Source organism: Cydia pomonella, chromosome 3 (assembly GCF_033807575.1).
Source record: "Cydia pomonella isolate Wapato2018A chromosome 3, ilCydPomo1, whole genome shotgun sequence".
In the NCBI taxonomy this organism is placed as follows: domain Eukaryota; kingdom Metazoa; phylum Arthropoda; class Insecta; order Lepidoptera; family Tortricidae; genus Cydia; species Cydia pomonella.
This window is the reverse complement of record NC_084705.1, coordinates 4,234,116-4,259,814: the sequence shown is the minus strand read 5'-3', so window position 1 is coordinate 4,259,814 and position 25,699 is coordinate 4,234,116. Positions and strand designations below refer to the sequence as shown.

The 25,699-nt window shown below is 35.7% G+C and overlaps 1 long non-coding RNA gene across 1 annotated transcript; it reads right to left on the bottom strand.

Annotated features, from left to right (window-relative positions):
* Window positions 1-449: 449 nt before the first annotated feature.
* Window positions 450-10,651, bottom strand: LOC133515853 (uncharacterized). The gene is made up of 2 exons (XR_009799096.1): window positions 6,533-10,651; window positions 450-4,874 (listed from the first exon to the last, which is right to left on the bottom strand). It is a non-coding gene; the product is annotated as an uncharacterized LOC133515853 (long non-coding RNA).
* Between the last annotated feature and the right edge of the window lie 15,048 nt (window positions 10,652-25,699).

Sequence of the window (25,699 nt, the reverse complement as noted above, 5' to 3'; positions counted from 1 at the left end):
TTTGTAACTAGGAATAGGAACAAACCAATTATATTAAATTATTTTTTTGGTTTGTTGATCAAACTAACACAACACCACATTATTTGATTTGATGTCGATTCAACCGGTTTAGGACCGATTTACACCCTTATAATGAATAAAACATGCAACTTAGTTAAATAAATAAAAAAACCGAAAAAAACCGAAACCGGTTTTTTTCAAATTCTAAAAACCCGGTTTTGGGTTTCCGTCAAAAAACCGGTTTTAACCGGTTTTTTCGGTTTCGGTTAAAACCGGTTTGCATTCTCTACTTGCCTCTTTGGCTTGACAGACAGGTTAATACGTCTCCCACTGAAGATAAAATTAAGAAATAAAAATTATACTATGTTATTACTTCAGTCTAAACGCCCTAGATGTTCATACTCAATCATCGGGGGAATGGTTTAGAGAGCAAAATAAAGTTCAACACCTAATTTACTTAAAGAGTATATTATTCCGTTGAGATTACAATAATTATAATTGATTACATTAAATTTATTCATAACAGATAAATGTATGGCATTGATTTTATTATCAACTTATGTACAGTCAGCATCAAAAGTAGCGGATCAAATAACGCTTCATAAGCATCTACCATTCTATAACAGCTTAACAAAAATTGATGTCTTTAATGTAGAAAAACTAAGACTGTAAAAGATGTATTTTTGAACGCGAATTTTAGAAAATTATCTACATTTGGAAAAGTTATACGGAATATCAGATATTTTTGGCGCGTTGTTTCATCCGCTACTTTCGATGCTGACTGTACTATGTACATCAATAATGAAAACAATAAGTATAAAAGTAATAAAAATTAATGAGCCTATAACATATATCCTACGAATATAATAAAAACAATAATTCAAAGACATACCAAAATAGTTATAAAGCTAGTTACACTAACTTAAATTTCACTAATTATAGTGAGTATATTAATCAGAGATATGTTTAACTTAAGGTGCAGTGGGTAAAATTTAATTAGCTATCTTAAACTTTCGGTTGAGTTATTAGAAAGCGCTCTTCATTACTACTGTGAGGAAATCACTTAATTATATGTTTTATAATCGTTTTGAAGGAGACAGCAATTTCACATTCTCCCTCAAAACAACCAACCTTACAGTGGTTTTAAATTCTGTAGCCATAAGCAATATTTCTTAAAAACACAAATTTTACTTCTATTATTCATTTTACAACAAATATCATAATTGTAACGGCATAACAACTAACAACATTTCAACCATCATCGTAACATTCCACTAATGAAAACTTTTTTTAATTAACACCACAGGCGTTATTAATAACGCCTAAAAGCGCTTTGCAAGATGAATTTACCTATTCTTTAGCTTTCTTATTTTTTATGTGATTAAAAGCCATGCGGTCCCTTAAATAAATGTCCTCATGAACTTGGTACGCTGAGATTCAGTCAGTGGAAAGTAAAAGTGTAGTAAAACCTAGTACAACTTGTGATTTATTTGCATTAGATTGTTAGACTTTACTAACAAATAATGATGATAATCAAAGATACAAAATGAAAATCTTAAAATCTACTTACAAAAAATCTTAACCTAAATTAAAAACAAACAAACACAAAAATTATTACCGAAATTCGCCCCGCGTTCCTCCAGATGCAAAGGAGCCCAACCTTTGCATAAAGAATGACCCGTAACGAGGGTCATGACCACTCTCTCTCAAACGTCTGCCCACTTCCCCAATAAACGTCTTGGCCTCAGAACACCAGCAGCCAGCGGTTTCCACGGCAAGAGGAACAAATAGGTAGTTCGTCCCCGCATACTTTTCCCGCTTTCGAGCCGCCGCTAGCTCAGCCGCTGCCCCCGCCGAACGCACAGTACGGCTGACATGCGAAGCAGCAAAAGTGCTGACGCACGTGGCGTCCCACATCTGCCCCTCTCCCACGGGACCAAGGTCAACCCGTCGGGCCTCTTCCCATCAGATCTACTAAGACCCGGTGGCTCCAGCATACAAGGCACATTCGCTGAGACCAACGCCCTTCGTACGACATCATTCAAGGCGTGGTGGCGTGGTAACCAGGAAGGTTACCACGCCACCAACGATACTTCATCATCATTATCGTCAGCCTGTTGCAGTCCACTGCTGGACATAGGCCTCCCCCAGATGCTCCACAAAGCACGTTTTTAACGGGTTTAAAGGTCCCTTTTTTCAGTTTTTCTTAAATAACTCGTAAACGGTGGCCCATAGCAAAAAAATTTCTGTAACGTAAATAATATATATAAAATTGCCTAATCGAAAGATTCAGTGCACTTTTTCGCTAGGATCAACATTTAAAAAATAATAAAGCGCGAAAGTTTATTAAAATCAATTTTATGGTCTATTTTACTATATTTTCGTGAATAACCCGTAAATAGCAAAAACCTTGTTAAACGTAAATAATTTACACATTTTTTTTACAAAAAAGATTCAGTAAACTTTTTGAAAGTATCAATATTTAAAAAGATATTAAAGGGAGAAAGTCAATTAAAATCAATTCTAAGGTTCCTTTTCTTTCGTTTTTCGTAAATAATTTGTAAATTATGATCCATAGCATGATGATGAAGTAACATTCACAACGACAACAACTCAACGCGTGATGGCCGTCCCTCTCCACTATAGAGCCGCAGATGCATACATGAGGTTCACACACAGTACAGCCCAGGCGAAGAGCCACGGCCACCCGCATCGAGTCATTGTCAAGAAGGGTAGCTAAATGCTGGGAAGGAAGCGCCTGAAGCCACGCCCCGGACTCAGGCCTCGACACAGCCTTGAGCTTCGCCCTATCCACACCCGCCGCATTCTCCAACAAGCCATTGAATACCCGCCTTACCCCTATATCGTCCCATGAGCGCTGACGGTCCAGTTCCTCCGGTACTAGCGTACCCGGATTGAGAGCCGACCATGCTGCCAAAGCATCCGCAGCATAAGGTATAGCTACCTCGTCACCATTCGAAGATAAAATTTGAGTGACAAGGCCACAAACCCCAGCCGGCCAAGAAGGCCAGCAGGCTCACATTCCACGCACGCCGAATACCCAGACCACCGGTCCGAATAGGGAGTGAGGCCAGATCCCATTGATTCGAATCAAGGGAAACATTTAATAGTAACATTCACCTAAAAGGAAGCTCCAACCACTTATGTCAAATTGTAAACCTTTACTTTATAAGGTAATAAATATTTTTTCATTTTCATTTTCATTTTTCAATGACTCCCTTAACACACAATCAAAGGATTCAATATGCACGGGGTAAAGCCAAGACGGTACGGTGCGCAAGAAGTAAGTCAATTTGGGATCGACAAAACAAACCCGCAACAACAAAAGAGCTACGTGCGCAGAAATGGCTTTCCTGGCGGTCAGGAGAAGCTGCTTTCGCACCTCAAAGGCCTCTGGAATAGCTTCAGGGAAAATGGGCGATCCAAGAAGAAAAAAGGTTCGAGGAGATAACTCCTTGAGCCCAGGGAGAAACACACAAAAAGACGGCGAAGAATCTAATGCAAATAAATCACATTAGTATATATTAAGTACAACTAGTTATATTAATAATTGTTGGACTGTTAGGTTCAGGTGTACAACTAAGTGCTACTTTCTAGTCAAGATTTAAACTATCTCCTGCCGGATTACCAAAGCTACAATTAAAATGACCACCATAAAATACTTTAGTACCCTTAATAAAAAATCACTCTTACCAAAAAAGTAAGGTCTAAAATTACATCCTTTACGACTAATCACGACTGCACTTCAATTTTTTTTCAAACACCAAATATAATGAATGATCACAAAATCTTGAAGAGTAAATAAAGCAGTTCGGTTCTGTGAGGATCATTTTACTTTATTTGGTAATATGTATACATTTTATAGTAAATGATTACTACAAAATGTATACGTAATTACATATTACCAAATAAAGTAAAATGATCCTCACAGAACCGAACTCCTGTCAGAAATCAAAACAAAAAATATTTCCTTTACATGCAATTAATACGCAAGTAATTATAACGGGTTAGCACTGATTGATTAGCACGTTATCTATTCGCGGATTAGCAAAGTAATATTGTTTGTTTTAATTAGTATGGTTTGCCGCAGAGTAACGCCTGAATCTATTCATTATTTTCTGTCAGAAAAGTGGGTTAGGTTAGAACTGCGACCCTTACAGAAACGAAATGCTACAGAAAAAGGCAACGAAGTATTTATAGGATTAATTTAATAGGATAACGAAATGTTAAATGTTTGCATGACATTATAAATTAAAATGTGGTTAATATTTTGGTGGTTATTGACTATTTTTGGGTTAACAACGATTCTTTTTGAGTTATTTGCTTTAACACGATAGTAAGATGAACATAAAAAGTTTGGTTATAATTTTACATTAAAATTGGGTTTTCATTTTAGTGATCAGTTACTATTTTTGGGTTAACAATGGTTAGTTTGATTAAAATGGAGCTTTGATTTTGGTTATCATTTACTATTTTTGGTGGTAAAAAAGGTTGTTTTGATGTTAAATTTTACTATATCTGGTGATCAGTTAAATACCAGCCCATTTCTGAGCATGACAATGCTTTTCCCACTGGTGAAGGTATAGTTAGAGGTTTTGGATTCCGTCCAAGAGCTCCTGGCCGAATATAATACCCGTCTTCAGTACGTTTCAACATATTCCTTTCATGATTGTGATCACCTGAACACCTCACAACTTCTATATTATTAGGACCAGGAGCAATGTGCACTTTTGCCCTGCATCCTTTAAACTTTTTTGAGCAATACCAGTTGCGTTTACCACCCTTGTTATAAGTGTAGCCATCTTTCAAGAATACCGTTGCCTTTTTTGGGCCCATTTGGATGAATGTGCCTCCTGAAAAAGATAAAAATATATGTAATACAAAAAAGAAAGTAATTGTATTCTATTATTATTCATTAAATACTTCAGGGTTGTTAAATGATAAATCACCTTGTACAATTTTACGCTACTTTATTAAGTAATATCTCGGAAGTAAATGCAAATGGCACGAAAACTTTGTTAGTTTTAAATTTTGTACCTAAACACTGTGCGCACAGATATTTGTATTAAAACTACGTATTTGTTCACATTTACAAGTCACACGAAAACATCCCAACATGTTTGTTTAGGCGACAATTAGTACCACTTTTATTACCTATAGACATAACGGCTTTAGAATAGCTACTTAGTCTTAGCCTACAGGCTGTGGTGACAAATAGGTGTTAAAGAGGTTCAGCTATAGCTTTAAGAACCACAATTGCTACTTTGGGCGCTATAATACATGTTAAGCAGCTAGTGTTATAGCTCAAAGTGAATTGTACAACCATAACATCTATACGAATAATAAGAAGCTGCAATTTGTAAAAGATAAGAGACCTTTTAAATTTTGTTAATAGTTTATACTTATAGTAATTAACAGTGTAAATTATTTCCCTGCTATGACATAAATCCGCCGAGAACGCCAGTATCAATGCACTATAATATTTAAATTTATTTATTTGCAATTAGATTTCCCTTCAAGTTGTTACAAGGTAAGCTGACAAGTAATAATACAAATATGGAAACATTTGCAACCAAAATAGATAGTGGCAAAGGCAAATAATGTACCTTTCTTGAGTGTTACAAATGTTGACCGGAAATGATGATATCTAAAGCTGAAAGTAACATATATATGAACCTACACTACTACTTAAATAGTTAATAGTCTCTTATTCGCCATCCTATTACTTACGTACTTAATAAACGCTATACTAGCATTACTATAGTGCCCTTCTACCTCTTATTTCAACCCTTAACCCTATTGTAGCGCCGTTTTACAACCTAAGGTAATGAAAATGTGCGCCCAATCTGTTGTTACTACGGGGTTATAGCCGGTTATAGCTCCTATTTTTAGGGCATTAATAGAACTTCCAGAGTTACCCAACGCTTATATAGGCCCAGAAAGCTTTTGTGTTAACTCAGAATGGACGAAGGGTAATATACTCAGTCACAAATTTCTATCGCCGATATGCACCCAACAAAAGAACTACCCGGGCTTGATGAGACACGAAAAATCTGGGTTACACTAAATAGAATCAGCAACCATAATCTCCATAAATGGGGCTATAAGCCCTCACCAAGATTTAAAAAAAAATCCGACCTCTACAATAATATACTAATATTAATTAATAAAATAGCTAAAGGCGTTTTTTCATTAACGCCTAAAAGCGCCTTATATATAAACAACCTTATTTTTAAAAGGATTAAAAGCCCTACCATAAATTACCTAATGAACTCACTGATATGTTGATACTAAAACAACTTAAACATTGACTGTTAGTTCAGGTTTAGAACTAAGCGCTACTTTCTAGTCAAGATTAAAACCATCTATTGCCATGTTTCCGAGCATGAAAATGCTTTTTCCACAGTTGAAGGTATAGTTAGAGGTTTTGGATTCCGTCCAAGAGCTCCTGGCCGAAAATAATACCCGTCTTCAGTAAGTTTCAAAATATTCCTTTCATGATTGTGATCACCTGTACACCTCGCAACTTCTGTATTATCAGGACCAGGAGCAATGTGCACTTTTGCCCTGCATCCTTTAAACTTTTTTGAGCAATACCAAGTGTGTTTACCACACTTGTTATAAGTGTAGCCATCTTTCAAAAATACCGTTGCCTTTTTTGGACCGATTTGGATGAATGTGCCTCCTGAAAGAGAAAAAATATAGTTTTAAAACGAATACGGGACTTAATCGAAAATAATATACTTATGCAATAAAGAGTTTGATGACCGGTCTGGCCTAATGGGTAGTGACCCTGCCTATGAAGCCGATGGTTCCGGGTTCAAATCCTGTTAAGGGCATTTATTTATTCGTGTGATGAACATGGATATTTGATCCTGAGTCATGGGTGTTTTCTATGTATTTAAGTATTTATAAATATTTATATATTATATATATCGTTGTCTAAGTACTCTCAACACAAGCCTTATTGAGATTTGTGTAATAATGTCCTATAATATTTATTAAAAAAAAGAGTATTGTATTCTATTATTATTAATTAAATATTCTATTATTATTAATGAAAAACCACATTGTACAATATTACGCTACTTTATTAAGTAATATCTCGGAGGTAAATGCGGAAATGGCACAACCTTTGTTGGTTAAAAATGTTGAAGAAACCTACAAATTTTGCCTAAACACAGTGTAATCTTCTTCTTCTTCTTCCTAGCGTTGTTCCGGCATATTGCCACGGCTCATGGGAGCCTGGGGTCCGCTTGACAACTAATCCCAAGATTTGGCGTAGGCACTACTTTTTACGAAAGCGACTGCCATCTGACCTGCCAACCCAGGGGGTAAAACTAGGCCTTGTTGGGATTAGTCCGGTTTACTCACGATGTTTTCCTTCACCGAAAAGCGACTGGTAAATATCAAATGATATTCCGTACATAAGTTCCGAAAAACTCATTGGTATGAGCCGGGGTTTGAACCCGCGACCTTCGGATTGCAAGTCGCACGCTCTTACCGCTAGGCCACCAGTGCTTCCTAAACAAAGTGTAATCTTAGACTAAAATTTAAAATACTTATACAACATTATTAATACAAGAGATGTTCTAAAGTACATAGCTATTTGTATTTAAACTACGTCTTTGTTTACATTTACAAGTCACACGAAAACATATACCCCTGAGACAAAAACAATAATAAAAATATTAGTCGACGAACAATATATGTAGGAAACATAAGTATATCTTCCCTATCACGGGACAATGGTGTTCCAGACCTTTGGGAGGTGTGCGCGGAGCTGAAGCATAACACGTAGGGGCTGTTTTAACACTTGAATGAAATGTAAAGGGTACACCAAGCGGATGCTGCCATTGCTGCCCTTGCCCGTGTTATGAGACGCACGAGGAGGCAGTACCCGCAAGGGTGTAAGGACTATTGAGAGTGGAAGGAGTCTAAAATGAACTAGGCTATTGGGTAAAAGCGATGGAATAAATACTGGGCGATGGGATAATAAACCGGACGTCTGCCTATAAAAATACATACTCGTACATACAACGCGTCTGGTCAACTATATTGTAACACCTGCAAAAGAGTCTTTAAGACCAAGTTCGGCCTGGCTAGCCACATTAGGGCCCATAATCGGCGTAATCCGTAATTGCTGAGGTCGCCGTCATCGAAATCGATGAGGAGGACTATATATATATATTATTACCAAACAGGCGTTGACTAGTATATTTTAGTTTCGTTATTGAATTGTGATCGTTTCTTCAAATTATATTGCATTTTAAAAGGAAATCAACAAGAGCTGCAACATATGCAGTTTGGCTTCAAGTACCTACGAAATTAAAGAAAAACTTTTTCAACCACAGTCGGTATTGGTTTTCGTACATAATACCCTTCCTTTGTACGTTTCAAGATACTTCGTGCGTGATTGTGTTGGCTATTGATATAGCTGCACTTCGCCGCAGTTTCATCAAAACCGGGAATAATTCTCACTTTCGCCTTACATCGCTGATTCTTCTTAGAACAATACCAGTTGAATTCACTAGCACACTTGGTGTAAGTGTAACCATCATGCATAAACGCTCTTGCTCTTTTCTTGCCTATTTCGATAAATGTACCTCCTGAAAGGAGAAGAGAAGCGTTTGTTCTTAAAAACAACCAACCAACAATCGTCTATATTCATAGATTATTTGATGAATTAAAACAGCATACAAAGTTAAAAAAGATTACACATCCTGTTTATTGAACATCACAAACAATTGATTCATCACGCTAAAGCGAAAATCAGTATCAGAATACTCATGATTTGTAATTGTTCTATAAATAAAAAAAGAACTTATTTTTAACACAAAACGATATGCACCGAAAAACAACACAATTTAAGTATCGTTAGTCAAATTGATATTAAAACTAAAATACAATGGTCAAGATTTTATCTCTGTCAAATTCGCGTAACAGCATGTATTTTAACATTAATACCACAATAGTTTCAATTTTTACAAAGATTTTTGCTGAGTCGTATACAATCTTCAACTGGTATAGATATTGTATTGCGTATATAATATCCACCCTTAGTACGTATCAATAGACTTCGCTCGTGGTTGTGTTTCCTATTGACATAGCTGCTCTTCACTGCTTTATCATCAGACCCCGGAATGATTCTCACTTTCGCTTTACATCCTTTATTCTTCTTAGAGCAACACCAGTTGAATTTACTAGAACTCTTAGTATATGTGAAACCATTTTTTAAGAATGCTCTCGCTCTTTTCGAGCCTATTTCGATAAATATGCCATCTAAAACAGAGATTTTTTCTTTAAAAACTGACAATACATCATAATTTAACCAACAAGCTCTGCGCGTATGTAAGGCCAGTGAATTCAAATTCGCAGTGTGCAAATTAGTACATTGTGCAACGTAACGAGGGGGTAAGTATAATTTTGGAAGCGAGGGTGGTAATTCCCGACAGCCGCAGCGCAGGCTGGAGGGAATGAGAGACCCGAGTTTGAAATATTCTTACCCCCGGAGTTACACACAATGTTTTTCATAACACTTGCATAGAAAAAAATAATTCTTAAATATGGTGACATATCAAACATTCGTCCGCCATATTGTCATTTCTTGACAGGTTAGGCATCGAAGGCACAGATCAATAGATTTGTATCTATTTGACATTCAGCCACAAGAAAGAAAATTATGTAAAAATATTTTAAACGCCTATTAAATTAATAAAATTAAATATTTTTAAACATAAACAAAAACATTAAATTATAAAAGTCAGTATTTCAAAAGTAAAACTCATTTATGCTAATTGGTTTGTATGAATTAGTGATATAATTAAAAAAAAAAAATCTATAACTCCCTAGGGAGTTATAGCTTTTTTTCCCAATCTATAACTCCCGCGGGAACAATATAGGCCTTTGTCCTTCAGTACACTTACATGAAATAACATCTTTTTGGAGCAAGTATGATGAAAAAATAATTCCGCTACTACCTCTCATAAAATATGAATAGAAAGTACAAAGTACTATTTAAAATAACACTATAAAGAAAAAAAAACACAACTGGTACTTAATGAAATTCAATGAAATGTTGTTACATGTATATATTATAAATCTAAATCGGGTACACACAGTAGATTGTCAGCAATCGGTAAAGACACTATATTGTCAGCCACGGGTGGAGATATCGGCTTGTCAACCACCGGTACAGGTACTTGTCTGTTAACCGCCGGCATCGGACTTCTCCCGTACGGATCGCGTATATAATATCCATACTTAGTCAATTTCATGACACTTGGCTCATGATTGTGCTCCTTGTGAATAAAACTATAATTCACAATTTTAGTATGTTCAAAGTTAACAATTTTCACTCTCGCTTTGCATTTGTTGTTCCTCCTGCTGCAATACCAGTTACCACTAGAAGTTTGGGTGTAGGTGAAACCGTCTTTCAAGAATGCTTTTGTTTTTCTTGAGCCCATTTCGATAAATTTTCCACCTAAAACATATATTAAAGAAAAACTGTAAATGATTGCCAATAACTATCCAGCAAGCCCCCATGTTTTAAATTGTGTAATTAATTGTAGATATCTATCTTCAATTAGATTAGAGATTTAAATTTATTACAAATACCAGATAAGATTTGTTTATCACTCATCAAATTCAATTGAGATATGTATCAATTAGTCAATCAATAACTTATAATATATATGTATGTTACAATCCTTCTTTAGGACAGTAGTATTTAAAAAAATATAAATATTTTACTTTGCGCTTTATTCAAAAATTAATTTAATAAGTCCTATTAAATAAATAAAAATACGATTGGCACGGAACATTGTACATTTCATGGCAATCCAATTTACAACCATTGTAATGTTTTGTATTTCTGCGAGTTTTGTATCACTGGTGAAACACAATTCTTTTTTTAAATTTACTTTTAGATTATACTTTACTAAGACAACTGTATTCCCAGAAAAGGCGTATCAGCAGACCATCGTTAATGTTATGTAAGCCACTTCATCCGCTCAAAACAGAATCTTTATCCACAAATTTTAATATAGTAGCCGTCCCCAACCTGTCTGTAAACAGGTTTCTCATGATCATGATTATTGTCACTGAATGTGACTTCGGTCTCATCAGCGTTGACGAAAACACGTGCCTTGCAGCCCTTGGCCTTCTTGGAGCAGTAGAAATGCCTTGGAGAAGTTTGTGCGAATGTATAGCCGTTCACCATCAGCAGTCTCTTATTCTTGCCGATGTAGATAAAATGAAAATCGCCTGTGAATAAGAAAATCATGAAGAAGCAATAAAAGAAATTGAAGATCAACATTGAAACAGGAACAAATGAAACTAACACAAAGAGACGAGAAAGAGGCTTGATATTTGAAAATATAAAAAAATGCATAAGATTATAAAATAGTTATGGCAAGAAAATTTTGTAATATAATTCAACTTATGAAATACGAACACAATCTGAACATATTTATTAGAGATAACAACAATAAATAAAACGATAAAATAATTTGAACGATAAATATTACAAATGTAGGCATATAGCTAACGTATTTTACTTTTATAGGTATCAAAAGGAAATTCAATCCAGACCTCAACGCAACTTAACATAGATTTCATCACGACACACATAATGGGGCTTATCGTGATTATGTACATTGTAACATAGGACTACCTGATAGCTGGAATTGAGAGTCACTTTAGCTTTGCAGCACTTGTAGTTCCGTTGAGAACAGTACCAGTGGTAGGGGGTGGATTTCGTGAAGGTATAGCCGTCTACCATGAGCAGTGTCTTATTTCCTTTGATCTTTATGAACTTGATTACTGCAAACACATGCGCATTGATTAAAAAAATACTTAATAAGGTACAAGTGTATTCAATATTTTTGTATCAAATTATTCTCGAGTAATTGAAAGGACTTTGATAATTTTCATAGTAAATCGTATATTAAAATCACAATTTTGGCCGAGCATTAAATGCTTGAATAAAAAAAAATACAAGAAATTAGTATTGTTTTTAAAAACATGAGTAAAATCACAAATTATAATTATGGCTGCATATCCTATACTTGATTAACACTCAAAGGAGATCAAAATTAGTCGGACTTCCAAATTAAATCACAGTCAAATAACCCAAAACTATTCGTAAATTAGTACAAACGTTTAAATGGCACACATTGTATACTTCATTCTTGTCTTCAAAACATTATTTCGTATAGGTAACTGATTTAAGGGGACATCTAAACCCAAGAATCTTTAATCACTAACTTTATGATAACACCCTCCATGACCCAACGTATAAGTAGGCTTCTTATGATCATGCTGATTAAAGTACATTTTAAACTCCGTCTTCTGCTTATTGAAGAAGATCCTCGCTTTACAACCATCAGCTTTCTTGGAGCAGTACCAATGATATTCTGACGACGATGAAAAAGTGTATCCTTCGGCCATTAACAGCATTATCGTACGGGAAATACGGTTCTTCCTGGCTCTCTTAAGGCCAACTGAGATGTACTGTATCATTACTATAACAAAGAAACTATTATTACGAAAAGGTAAGGTAGGTAAATAAATCCAGTATACAAAATGGGAGAACGAAAATATAAATAGGAATAAATAAATAAATATTATAGAACATTATTACACAAATTGACTAAGTCCCACAGTAAGCTCAATAAGGCTTGTGTTGAGGGTACTTAGACAACGATATATATAATATATAAATATTTAAAAATACTTAAATACATAGAAAACACCCATGACTCAGGAACAAATCTCATCACACGAATAAATGCCCTTACCAGGATTTAAACCCGGGACCATCGGCTTCGTAGGCAGGGTCACTACCCACTAGGCCAAACTGGTCGTCAAAAGGAATGGAATAAATTAAGAAAAATAGATAAAAACTAATCGAAGGTTTGGCGTCTTAGGCGACATAAATACACATAAGTGTGAGGCAAACTCCTCATACATTTATTTATCACGAATCTTAAACTAATAACATCTAACAAAAAAACGATTTTACCGTTCACAAAATATGTATAAATAGAAACTACGATTTCTACATAATATTGACTCAAAACGATAATCGAGCATTTCATGTAGATATTTTATATGAAATAAATAGGTACCTTATATAAATATACCTACTTACTCGTACTTATTAAGACTGGTTTTCATCATACATTAATTTCTTGTGTTGTAAAATATAATAATTAAACATATTACGTATTTAAAACATTACGCAAAAAAAAGTGTAAATATTTCCAAGCTCTACCAGTTCAAGTTAATCAGACATGTTATTATTTAATACGTTAACCTACAGGATTTAATACATCTTAGATATATAACTATATATACTTTAAAAAACCTCACTTTTCGTGCACCATTCAGATCACTATCATACATATAATTACTTTTTACGAAATGTAACGTAATTAAGTTAACTGGTTTTAGATTCAAAAGCTTTCTAGATTAATATAATCTAGATTTAACCTTCAAATTAATACTTTTTTCAATCTCGTCACGTTTCATTTCAACGATTTACTTGCGCAAATTCTTCTACGATTTTCAAAATTAAAAGCAGTTTACATAATTAAATTACCTTTTCTTCCTTCAGTTTCAGTTTTCAAGTTTCATAAATGCCTCTTTAAAACTATGACATCGATACGTTTACGTTAATTTAACTATAAGCTCATATTAACTATAATCTAGTTCATATTAACTAAGATGCATTGTTGTAGAATAATTAACATAAGATGGGTTTTGGGAAAACATACCTATACATGGTGATAGTTTGTTTTTTTTTAAATACACAATTAAACATCGATCAAACAACATCAATAAAGGTATCAAATCACTGATTTACATATTTCAAGTATAGTATTTGTTATTATAAAATACATATTTGGGTGAATCAACTTTTTTTGTTTTGTTATCCTGTCCCGTTGTCCAAGGGACAACAGTGGCACAGTTTGTTTGAAGAGACGTTGTATGCCGTTCTATTAACATGCTTAGTAGGGGGCCCATTATGGACATTGGTTATAACTACCACAAAAACGCAAGTTTAATACATTTAAGTACCATAAAATCTGTATTTCAATGAACTTTTGTCCCCTGGACAACTAATCGTAACCATGGCAACGAGTGACGCTAAAAAGTTGATTCTCCCATTTAAGTCATTTTGTTATTTGTAATAGGACCTATTTATATTTTATTTCAACTCAACATATGAAACTATAGGTCATTTTTTGTGTATAAGTTTTGTATTACTGTTTGTTTAAAAATAAATAGAAAAAGAAAAAAAAGGGAAGAGTGATAGAGAGATAACAGCCTTTCGTTTCGTTTTCTGCAAACGATTGTCATTTTGGCTATGCCCCCAGTCCGTCAAGTGAAGTTGGTGCAACTTGCCCTTGAGATACATGTATTACGGACCTGCAGCAGTCATATTTATTCTAAGATGTTGGCTTGCTATAGTTGCTATGCATTCTCTCTTTTATTCATAAGTATTAACATTTTATTTTGAAAAATGTATACCACCCCATTTGATTTGTTCTTCACGCTATTCGTCATGTCAACTAAAAATATACCTATTATCATAAACCTTAATTTCCACAGCTTCGGATACCCTAAAGAATATCCAATTAGCCTCTCTTCACAGTACCTCAGATACCTCAATTAAGTTTTGTTTTATTTCCTCGCCCTCAAATTCCTCCTATGCTCCACGCTATGCACCTCAGCCGGGTGCGAGTGCTTCTCAATCACAAATATCACCTTCCCGTGACTGTCCATTTTCAGCCTCGCGTCACATTTCGGCCTCCTTGTTGAGCACTTCCACGTCTCCGAATTCCTGATATTAGAGTATGTGTAGCCTCCTATGAGGAGCAGGTTCTTCCCTTTTTGAGACAGCACGTAGTCGTAGTTCAGGGCTGGAAGAAACAGCTGTGTTATTAGTGCCTTTCATATTAAATCAGAGAACAGAGTAGTTTAGTTAAAGGCGTTCATTGATAAACCTATTAACTTTAATTGAGAGCCCAAGGCAGTGGTGGCGCAATGTCATGGCCAAAGATGTAAAAGCCTGTGGGTTATAGGAAGACCATGTCGAGGATAGACCGAAATGAAAGGAGTAAAGTAGGAAAGCGGACCCCGTACGGGACAAACGCTAAGAGGATGATGATGATTAATTGAGAAGCTTGTTGCGGATATCATCATTGGTTTGTTTAGGTCCTAAGCTTTAGGGGTAGGACGAAATATGTTGCTGACTTGAATCTGTAGCCAACCTGATGAAGCCTGCGTTGCGGATATCTTTAAGATAAACTGGACTATTTTTAAGGTATTGTTTTGGTCATTTGATAAATTAATAAACTAAGTAGTAAAATAAACATATACTTCTGATACATTTAATGTTATTACTTTTTCGAAGAAGCGCTGGTGGCCTAGCGGTAAGAGCGTGCGACTTGCAATCCGGAGGTCGCGGGTTCAATCCCCGGCCCATACCAATGAGTTTTTCGGAACTTATGTACGAAATATCATTTGATATTTTACAGTACATATGGGGCTACTTTATAGCACTAGTGCGAGAAGTAGCATATTACGTTACTGTGTCGAACATTTAAAGGGCCATATGTACTGTAAAACGTTGTACGATACATGTGCGAATAGGTAATTCGCAACTCGTGTCGATTTAAAACACTCCCTTCGGTCGTGTTTTAATTTATCGCCACTCGTTTCGAATTTCCTATTTTTCGCACTTGTATCGTAATGTACTATACCAGTCGCTTTTCGGTGAAGGCAAATATTGTGAGGAAACCGGACTAATCCCAACAAGGCCTAGTTTACCCTCTGGGTTGGAAGGTCAGATGGCAGTCGCTTTCGTAAAAACTAGTGCCAACGCCAAATCTTGGGATTAGTTGTCAAGCGGACCCCAGGCTCCAATGAGCCGTGGCAAATTGCCGGGACAATGCGAGGAAGAAGAAGACTGTTTTGAAGCGGGGATTGAAGCAGGTAGGTATAGAAATATATACGATTTTATGTCAAAGACGTTTTTATTGGAACAGTCAGTCAAAAATATAGATATTAATATTTATTACAACATATTACTTAACCACAAAAATATATTAAATAAGTATGTTACAAATTACAATCTAGTTGTTAAATAAATAACATGAGCGCATTAATAAAGGAATGCTTCAAACTAAATTCAATATTTATTTATTATATAACTTAGAATATGCGTGAAAATAAATTACCAGTGTGACTAAATACAACTACACATATCTATAAAAGAGTTAAAAATAAAATCATTTTATTTTGTTTAAGCGTTAACTATAAATAAGCTTATCTGAAGTAAAATAATACGAACGAACTACAACAATAATATCTAATAGTCCATCGAGTTCACCCAATAACCCAGTTCATTTTAGATGCGATCAAATCTCAAATAGCCGTCACACCCTGGCGGCACCTCTGCGTGCGTCCCATGACACGGGCAAGGGCAGCATCCGCTCGGGGTACCCCTTACATTTCATTAAAGTGTCAAACGGGAGTCTACGTGTTGGCTTTGGCTCCGCGCACGCCTCCTGCAGGTCCGGGCCACCATTGTTCCGTGTTGGGAAAGATATACAAATAATAGGCACTAGCTTTTGTGAAAAAAAAATCCTATCAATTCCTGCTACTTCTACTTCACATAAATGTAGCGCGGACACAAGGTGTATTGTAAGGTGTATCCACTGTATCAACACCGCAGTCAACTTTTGTAGAGTAACTGTGGAACTGCAACAATAATGTAAGTTACCTAATCTTACCGTGTTGCACAATGTTACTCCACAAACAGCGGAGTGGATACATCTATAGGACCGGACGTAGCGGTATTTTTTTTTTTTAATTTAAGGATGGGATGCACTAAATTGTCTATCATCGCTAGAAGGGCGCTTTAACCTAGCAAATCAGGAAGGAATAAAAAATATTGAAATGCGAAACTTGAGACGAAAGATTGGACGATCGCGCGGGTTTTAACGTTTTTCCTCAGTAACTCAGAAAGTACGAGTATATACTTCTGATTAAAATTACGCGAGTCAAATACTTCGGCTATATCACTAGCTAGGTATTTTACACTTAAATTATACTGCTATAATAATATATATGCAGGGTAACAGTATCCAATTGAAAATAAATGAAAATTAGACATGTTTTCGTGATTTTTTCCTATCGAGACAACTTAACCTTTTAAGGTTTTTCTTAGAGTTTGCTCTCGGAAATATACGGCCCGATTCGAAGAATGAGATACGATAAAGATAAGATAACGAGTACTGGTTTAGATAAGTGCTCATTTAGATATCGTTTGTATGTCGTATAATTGACAGAAGCAGCTCGATTCGGGCAACCAATGTCATTAAGAAACGTCAATTTTGACATGTCGTTTAGTTATCGATCTTTTAAAGATCTTAAACGTGTCTGTCCTAATCATTCTTCCAATCAGGCCGATAGTCTAGTTTACGTGTAATTGTTTTCAATGCATTTTCTTCATTCAAATGTGTAGAAATTCAAAATTAAAACTGCAATTTTGCGGGTCCTCTAATAAAGTTTGCACTTTTTTGTGTGAGGATTTTTCACTATTCACTGCCGATTGGCGTGAGTCTGTCCGTCAATTATGCCCATGCCCTTGTGGTTTTTAACCTATCGACAAGATGAAAGAGGAGGTCCTGCGCAAAATCGCTTTTTCATACAAACGTTGTCCTAATTTTCCTCTCTGGATATTAACATTACTGGGAATATTTAGACACAATTGGCTGTATATCAACCACAGCTTATATCCCCTATATATTTTTTTCGATATTTTAATTATTATAAGTGTTAGGCTCATTTAAAAATTTGTATGAAATTAGTTTTACGCTCCTAATTTTTACAATAATCAAAAAATGGAGAAAAGTCAAACGTAGGGGTATAGCTATCGTTAATATACATCAAATTATGCAATAAATATTTTCCATAATGTCAATATCCAAATGAGGAAAATGAGGACTACGTTTGTTTGGAGAAGTGGTAATCCCCTTTCCTCTTAATCTACTCGTATCATTTGCCCGGTAGCAGTCCTCACATATTTCCTAGGCGGGTGGCAATGTTCGTTAGAAATGCTCACAATAGTCCCATAGTCCATCCGAAGCTTCGCGTGACATTTGGAGTTCTTGGTCGAGCAGACCCACTGGTTGTGGCTGATTTTGGAGAAAGTGTAGCCACCGACGAGAAGCAGACTTTTGCCCCTTTGTGATGTTACGATGTCGTATGGAACACCTGAAAATAAACATTTCAAATGCATAATTTTAAAACGAATACGTGACTTAATCGCGTACACTTACCTTTTTCATATATGGCCTGACGTTTCGAACGTGACCATACGTTCATGAAGATGTTGATACAACGCCAGTCTGCCTGTAACCATGAACGTAACGTCACGTTCGAAATGTGGAGGCCAAATATGAAAAAAAGTAAGTCGTAATCGTGTTACTTTAAAAAGTGGTCCAACTCTAAACGGTGATCTAAGTAAGACGATGAAGCAAAAGAGCAAATATAATAAGACAAGATTCACGTTTAATTTAACATTATTTACTGACTCCAAATTTATAACAATAGGAAATTGATTAACGTTTATGGAAGTCTAGTAAATAAAAATGTGTGGTCAATCACTATCTTCTTCGGGAGTTTTAGAAGATGCCAATTTTCTTCGAAGTCTACTGCGTCTTTGCCTTTCTCTGTTTTGCTTTCTAATGGCAAATCTCTGTGCTGGCGACATTTCACTAATAGACAAGACTTTCCCCTGTCTCTTTCTTTCTTGCTTTCTGGCTCGCTCTTTCTCCTTTAATTTTTCATATTTTACAGGATCCTTCTTAATTCGAGCTCTTAGCAAACGTGCTTGCACCCTTTTCTTTTCTAACTTTTCCTCGTGAGTCAGCCTAACTTTCCTGACTGATCTCTTTAGAAAATCTAAAACTGAAGATCACATATTTATATTACATATATATAAGTTCATGTATATTGAGTAAGGTCGAATATTTTTTTATAATACAAAAATCAATAAAACATACGCGTTTGTTAAAAAAAATCATACAATTTATTTCATTAAATTAGGTGGGAATGTCACAGCTCACAAATGTATACCTACTTAGAAAGCCACTATATCGTTTTCGTATTTTAAAGCATAATTACTAGTACTCAACAATGGGCATTTACAAATTAACCTCTTCGATTTTGATTCGGGATGCTGCACAAGCTGACTACATTTTCTCGTACTACCAGGTGATCAGTGTGAGAAGAAAACCGGGCAAGTGCGTGTCAGACTCGCGCACGAAGGGTTCCATACCATTATTTATAAAAACGGCAAAAATTATGTTTGTGGTATGGGAGCCCCCTTTAAATATTTATTTTATTCTGTTTTTAGTATTTGTTGTTACAGCGGCAACAGAAATAATAGGGTCCCGTTCTCAGTAATAGGGTCCCGTTTGACCCTTTGGGTACGGAACCCTAAAAAATGATTTAGTGGGTAGTATGTATGTATGTATGTAAACACTTTATTGTACATAAGGGACAGGTAAAGATACAATAAAAGGAAAAAATAATAATGTGTAATGGAAGTGCATGTGCTCTGTAGAATACGTAACGATCAGTTTCCTATTGTGCATATCTTTGAATACATGTACATTTTAGAGGTAGAGTACTATATGTCCAGTCTCGTATTTCACTGGTATCTGCACCTATTGCCGTCCATGCATTTAGGCGAAGGGCGCATGAGCTCTTATCTTAGATCAGTCTCCTGTTTTTACTTTACTAAATCTTTACATATTGTCCTCCTGGAGTAACCATGTATTTTGGAGGTGGATGAGTGTGCTCCGTAGAGTACTGTACGATCATGCCCTCTGTATCCAACTTAACTCGTGCCTTGCAGCCAGTGTCTTTTTTAGAACAGTAGTAGTTGTTACTTTGTTTCATTTGTGAGTAGGTGAAACCGTTTAACATTAAAAGGTATTTGCCTCTATTGGTTGGGATTAGCTCGTAGACGCCTGGGGAATCTAAAATTAAAAGTTAATGACTTTTTTCAAAGTGTATTGAATATCTAAATGTAGCAGAGAAGATAACAAGGCAGAGGAATAAAGGAATAAATTAAACGATGCCTTGATAGACACATGGTTCAGTTTTATTGTAGATCAACACTTTAATCAGGTATTAAGTACTCGGTATATTCTTATTATTGTCTTATTTGCAAATTATTTATTTACAGGTACTATACAATCTGACACTGACTCTTTTTAATACCGCTATCTATCGATAGATATTATCACTTCATTACGTTAAGTATACTTTATATGTAGAAGAGTTATATAAACATATATTATGTACACCACGTACACCAACACAAGCCAAATTTCTTTATTAATGGAAGTAAGTAAGTAACCACCTTATTGTACGAAAAATAAAGAAATATTGAACATAATTGACATCAGATAGAACATAATTGTGAATTATATATATTTGTCACCAAATTCAGTTTAGACTACCAATAATTACAATCTCATGATATTCATGACCTACATCAAGGTTAATACGGTTGTCGCCGAAAGAGATTCCCAATTCTTCGAAATCTTTTTTTTATTTATATATTACCGTCTATTTTTGTTTTTCTTTGAAGTTAACATCTTCAGTTGGTTAGCACATTTCAAATATTATAGGCAAGTTTTATAGTAACTTTCCCTACGAAGCGATCTTTAAATACGATCCGGTCTGCGTCACAATATATTTCGGGGGATCATGGTTATGTTCCCTGAACTTGACTAGTTTTCCAGCAGCGCTGAGTTTACAAGTACACTTGCAGCTGGACGACTTGTATCGTGAACAGATGTACAAGCTGTTGTCAGAAGACTCGCGGTTCAGAGAGAAAGTGTAGCCATCTACCATGAGGAGCGGTTTGCCGCGCGCAGTCGGGATGAACGAATATGTTAGACCTGGAAATACGGGTGACATAATTGAACTGACACACCATAGGTACATATATATATATAGGGATTTTAAGGACAATCTTGCACAGGTCGACCTAGCCCCAAACTAAGCAAAGCTTATGCTATGGGGGTGCCTAGTAAGGCGACGATTATTATGTGGCGTTCCATGCCTAAAGTGTCCTTATGCTCGATTTGCAAGGACCCTTCACGAATGGAAAGCCACATATGTACATGCTTATATAGATACACATCACACAAGCCATTTTGAATTGTAGTCAGTAATAAAAATGTTTAACGTGACCCGGATTCCAGCAGAATATCAGTGCTTTGCTCAGAAGAGGGAAGCATAACGCTGAACTGCTTAACTGTAATGCACACAGGGATAATTGTATTGTGTTTTTTTTATTAATGTTAAGTTATTTTCTTTTTTTAAGCCAATACGTATATTATATTATGTTATTTTAGCACTAGTAAAACTTCTTAACTACCTATTAAAAATATTAAACTAAATATCCTTCTTTTAGTGCTATAAGTGCTATAAGTCTATAACATTATCTTTAGCTGAAATTATGTTTGTAATAAGAGACTAAGGCTATCGACACACGGCGCGTCAGCGTAAGAGACGCGGAAGGCTCTCGGTACATTTCAATTCAATTCAATTATTTATTCATAAAATTTACATATTATACGTAAATATATATTTACAGATTATACACGGTGCGTAAGCGTATGAGATGCGTAAGCGTATCGTAATACGCGCGTAGAACGAGAGAACTACGAGCACGTATACAACTTCAGCGACTCCAGCGACTACATGATTTAAACTCATTAAATTTCACTTAGAAAAGCGATTACGCTTACGCGATACGTGACTCTACGCGTCTCGTACTCGAACGTTTTGAAGATACGCTTACGCTTACGCGCCGTGTGCTGAGTGCCTAAGCGTCATTTCGACAGGCGTAGCGTAATACACGCGTAAAACAAAAAACTTCTGACATAATCAAACCATAAAAAATCTTCATCTGAAGAGAAAGTAAGATCTACGATCTATGATACATCCGTCGAAGACATCTGACGCTAGGTGACGCCATGATTTTAACTAGGATTTCACTTATTTATTTATTATTTATTTATTGTTACATACAAAATTTGTACAGCATTACAGTGAAAGCGAAGGCACTATACAAATTAATTGATAAAAGACAATGTATATACAAGATATAGCAGGAACATAATAATTCTTATAACACGTATACACTTACGCAATGCTAAGTGCCCAGAACTCTACGCTTCTCGTACTCGTAACGTTTTTACGATACGCTTACGCGACGCTGAGGGCCTAACTGTTGTTACTCTGTGAACTTGTTTACAATTTATGTGTAATTGTGTAGTTAATGTACATCATAAGATCATCAGCATCATTCAAGATATAGTTTAAACACTTATTATGTTAATTGATCAATATAACTTTAATACTTTTACAAAAATATTTTATGGAATCAATGCTTACAAATAATTTATAAATAATGCTAAATTAAGCGTGGATCTTGTTTATCATAGGTATATACTTTTTTTGCAATAGCCATATCACCTTCAACGTCATTTGCTCCACCCGACATTGATGCAATGGTTTAGAGTCGGACCACGCTAACTGTTCACAGACTTTGCATCAAGGCAGTGTATATTTGTCAACATACTATGAAACATGACATGACACATTACTATGAAAATATGACTTTTATAATCTACCTTATGTCACGTCAGTCTGTGAAAAATCACTCCCGACGAACTCGAGCATATATCGCTCAGCAAACAATAAATATATTCACAAAGCACCATACTCGTCACTCAATTCATCACGTACTTTCCTCTGTTTATAGTTACCGCTGCGACATCTCTTGCCGCTCTCTTAGCTGCTCATGCTCTTCTGCCGTCATATCTTTATCATTCATATGTATTCATATGTATCATTGTCATTTATCCATCGCCATTCAGCTTCTTTTGATGGATCCTTTTTGAGTTTTTGTCGCCAGCGACGTTGTCTCTCGGTGGGCGTCATTGGAATTTTACGTCGAATGTCAGTAGGATAAATAGTAGGGTACCTCTATTTTAATGTCGTTATTGGCTGTAAAAATATTAGCTACTGAAGTATTAACTTTAATAATTGATAGGTACTTTGATATGATGATGTAGGAATCCTTATGAAATTGTCATACATATCCCATTCCCAACACGTGCCTGACGAATATGGAGAGTGACATCGTCTAATATCATACACTATATAAAATAGTTTCCTTTATGATATGTATGAAGTTTCCTGTACATTTATTGTTAACCTAAGCTTTTTTATGATATAAGTGGCAAACAGGTAGACGAATCGCCTGATGGTAAGTAATTACCATCACTCATGGACATCAAGGTAGTTGCCGGCCGTTAAAATGAGAGCTCGCTCTATTCTTGGTTTGGATAATGGTACACCGTACAAATGGTAAAAATACAAGCACAAAAATGCAAATATTCTTTAATCTTTATTTTAATAAGGCAAATAATCCTACATGGACTCGAGACTTTCCGATCGTTTTATACAAATTATCATCTTCGTCAGCTTTAATCCATTTTTAAATATACTCCACTGGAAGTCTGAACATATTTCGGCGGCGGATGGTTATGCTCTCCCCTCAGCCTCTTGATCCTGCCTATCAGGTCCAGCTTAACGCTGGCCTTGCAACCTTTGATCAGTTTAGAACAGTAGTACAGCTGATGCCCTCGACTGTTCTTGGAGAATGTATAGCCGTTCAGCATTAGGAGGGGGTGTCCGCGGCCGGTTGATATCATCTTGTAAGTAATGTCTAGAAAATGGTGAATATTAATTTATTATAGGTACTTAAAGCTTTCCAGGTCCAGCTTGACGCTGTCCTTGCAACCCCGGCCCCGACTGTTTTTAGATATATTTATTGACAATCTACGCTACATACTTTTATGACAAAAATTTCACACATACAAATGCACAATATTTACATATTTAATCTTATGACAAACATATTTTAAAAATAGAAACAAAGTAAGTGATTAAGTCTACACAAAGACCAGTCAACCACTTTATGGATTCGTAATATTCGTATCTAAATTTAATAAAAATTTATTAGTAGCCGTTTCTCATGACAAAAAAAAATCTTGTTCTGTTATCTTTCTATCTTTTATAAATTGAAATAACTGTTTGACATAGTAGTTTATGTAAAATTTATTTTATTTGACATTGTTCTGAACTATGAATTTCCCATCACGGAACAATGGTGTTCCGGAACTTTGGAACGCGTCTGCGGAGCCGAAGCCAACACGTAGAAGCCCTTTCGACACTTAAATCAAATGTAAGGGGTACACCGAGCGGATGTTACCCTTACCCGTGTCAGCACCCGCCAGGGTGTAAGGACTATTGGGTGAAAACAATGGCCTAACTAAATAGGTACTGGGCTATGGTATAAAAACCGGACGCCTGCCTAATAAAACGGTATTCAATTTTACGCCCGCCCAAGATGAGTCCCCACAAGATTGGGAGCAACATCTAAGATGGCTCAAGGGCAACACCAGTGTGAGCGGCTCAGAGGTGTTGAGAGGTGTACGCCGCTTTCTACACAGTGGCTGCTAGCAGTCACTGTGCCAACTCGCGTCTTATGCATGTTTCACTTCCACCCCTGGAGCATACAGCTCTAACGACTCCACTCTAGCCGGCCGGCCAAGGCAAGCCAGAGGCAACTAATCCTGTCCGACCCACTCTCATTCGGGTGACGACTCTCCAGGAGCACTGAACTATTATTATTACCGCTCTTATTCTTCTTAGTATGACGATCATTATGAGATACCTGAGATAATTCATTTAGTTTTTAATCTGACTGTAATTTTGAAATACCTTTATAACTTTTCAATTGTTAGTTTTCATAATTTGTATTGTTTTTTGATTAAAATTGTTTACATTTTATAATTAAGTACTTATTGATTGCATGCCAAATTATGGCGATCATAATATAAATTCATGTAGATAAACGTAAGAATAATTTATACTGTAATTTATCATTATGAAATAAATAAACTTAACTATCTGGTTTTAAAATAAATTCCATTCGAAGTCTGAACCAAGTTCGGCGGCGGATGGTTATGGTCATCCCTGAGCCTCTCGACCCTGCCTTCCCAGTCAATCTTAACGCTACCTTGCAGCGTTTGCTCATCAGCTTCGAGCAATAGTACAGTTGGCGGCCCCGATTGTTCTTGGAGAAGGTGTAGCGGTTCAGCATTAGAAGGGGGTGGCCGCGGCCGGTTGATATAATTTTATATGTAATGTCTAGAAAATGGGAAAATATACTTTTTATGGGTTATAGGTTGTATAAACATATTTATCTTTTCTGCTTTGCCTTAAGGTTGACTGGAAGAGAATGCCTTATGGTATTAAGTTCGCCTTTTGTACAGTCCCCTGCAATAACTTATTTTTGTTCATTTTATACAAAAATAATCTTGATCTATCATCCCGTCTTCAAATTAACCCTTGGCCTTTCTTATTTATTGATAAACATTCATTTATGGCAAAAAAGCAATCAAGCGCATGTTCTTTTACCTCCATTTAATAAGGTAAACAAAAAACTACGTGGACTCCGCGTTCCGAGAGGTTTATAACAGTGACCGTTTCTCATAAAACACATAAT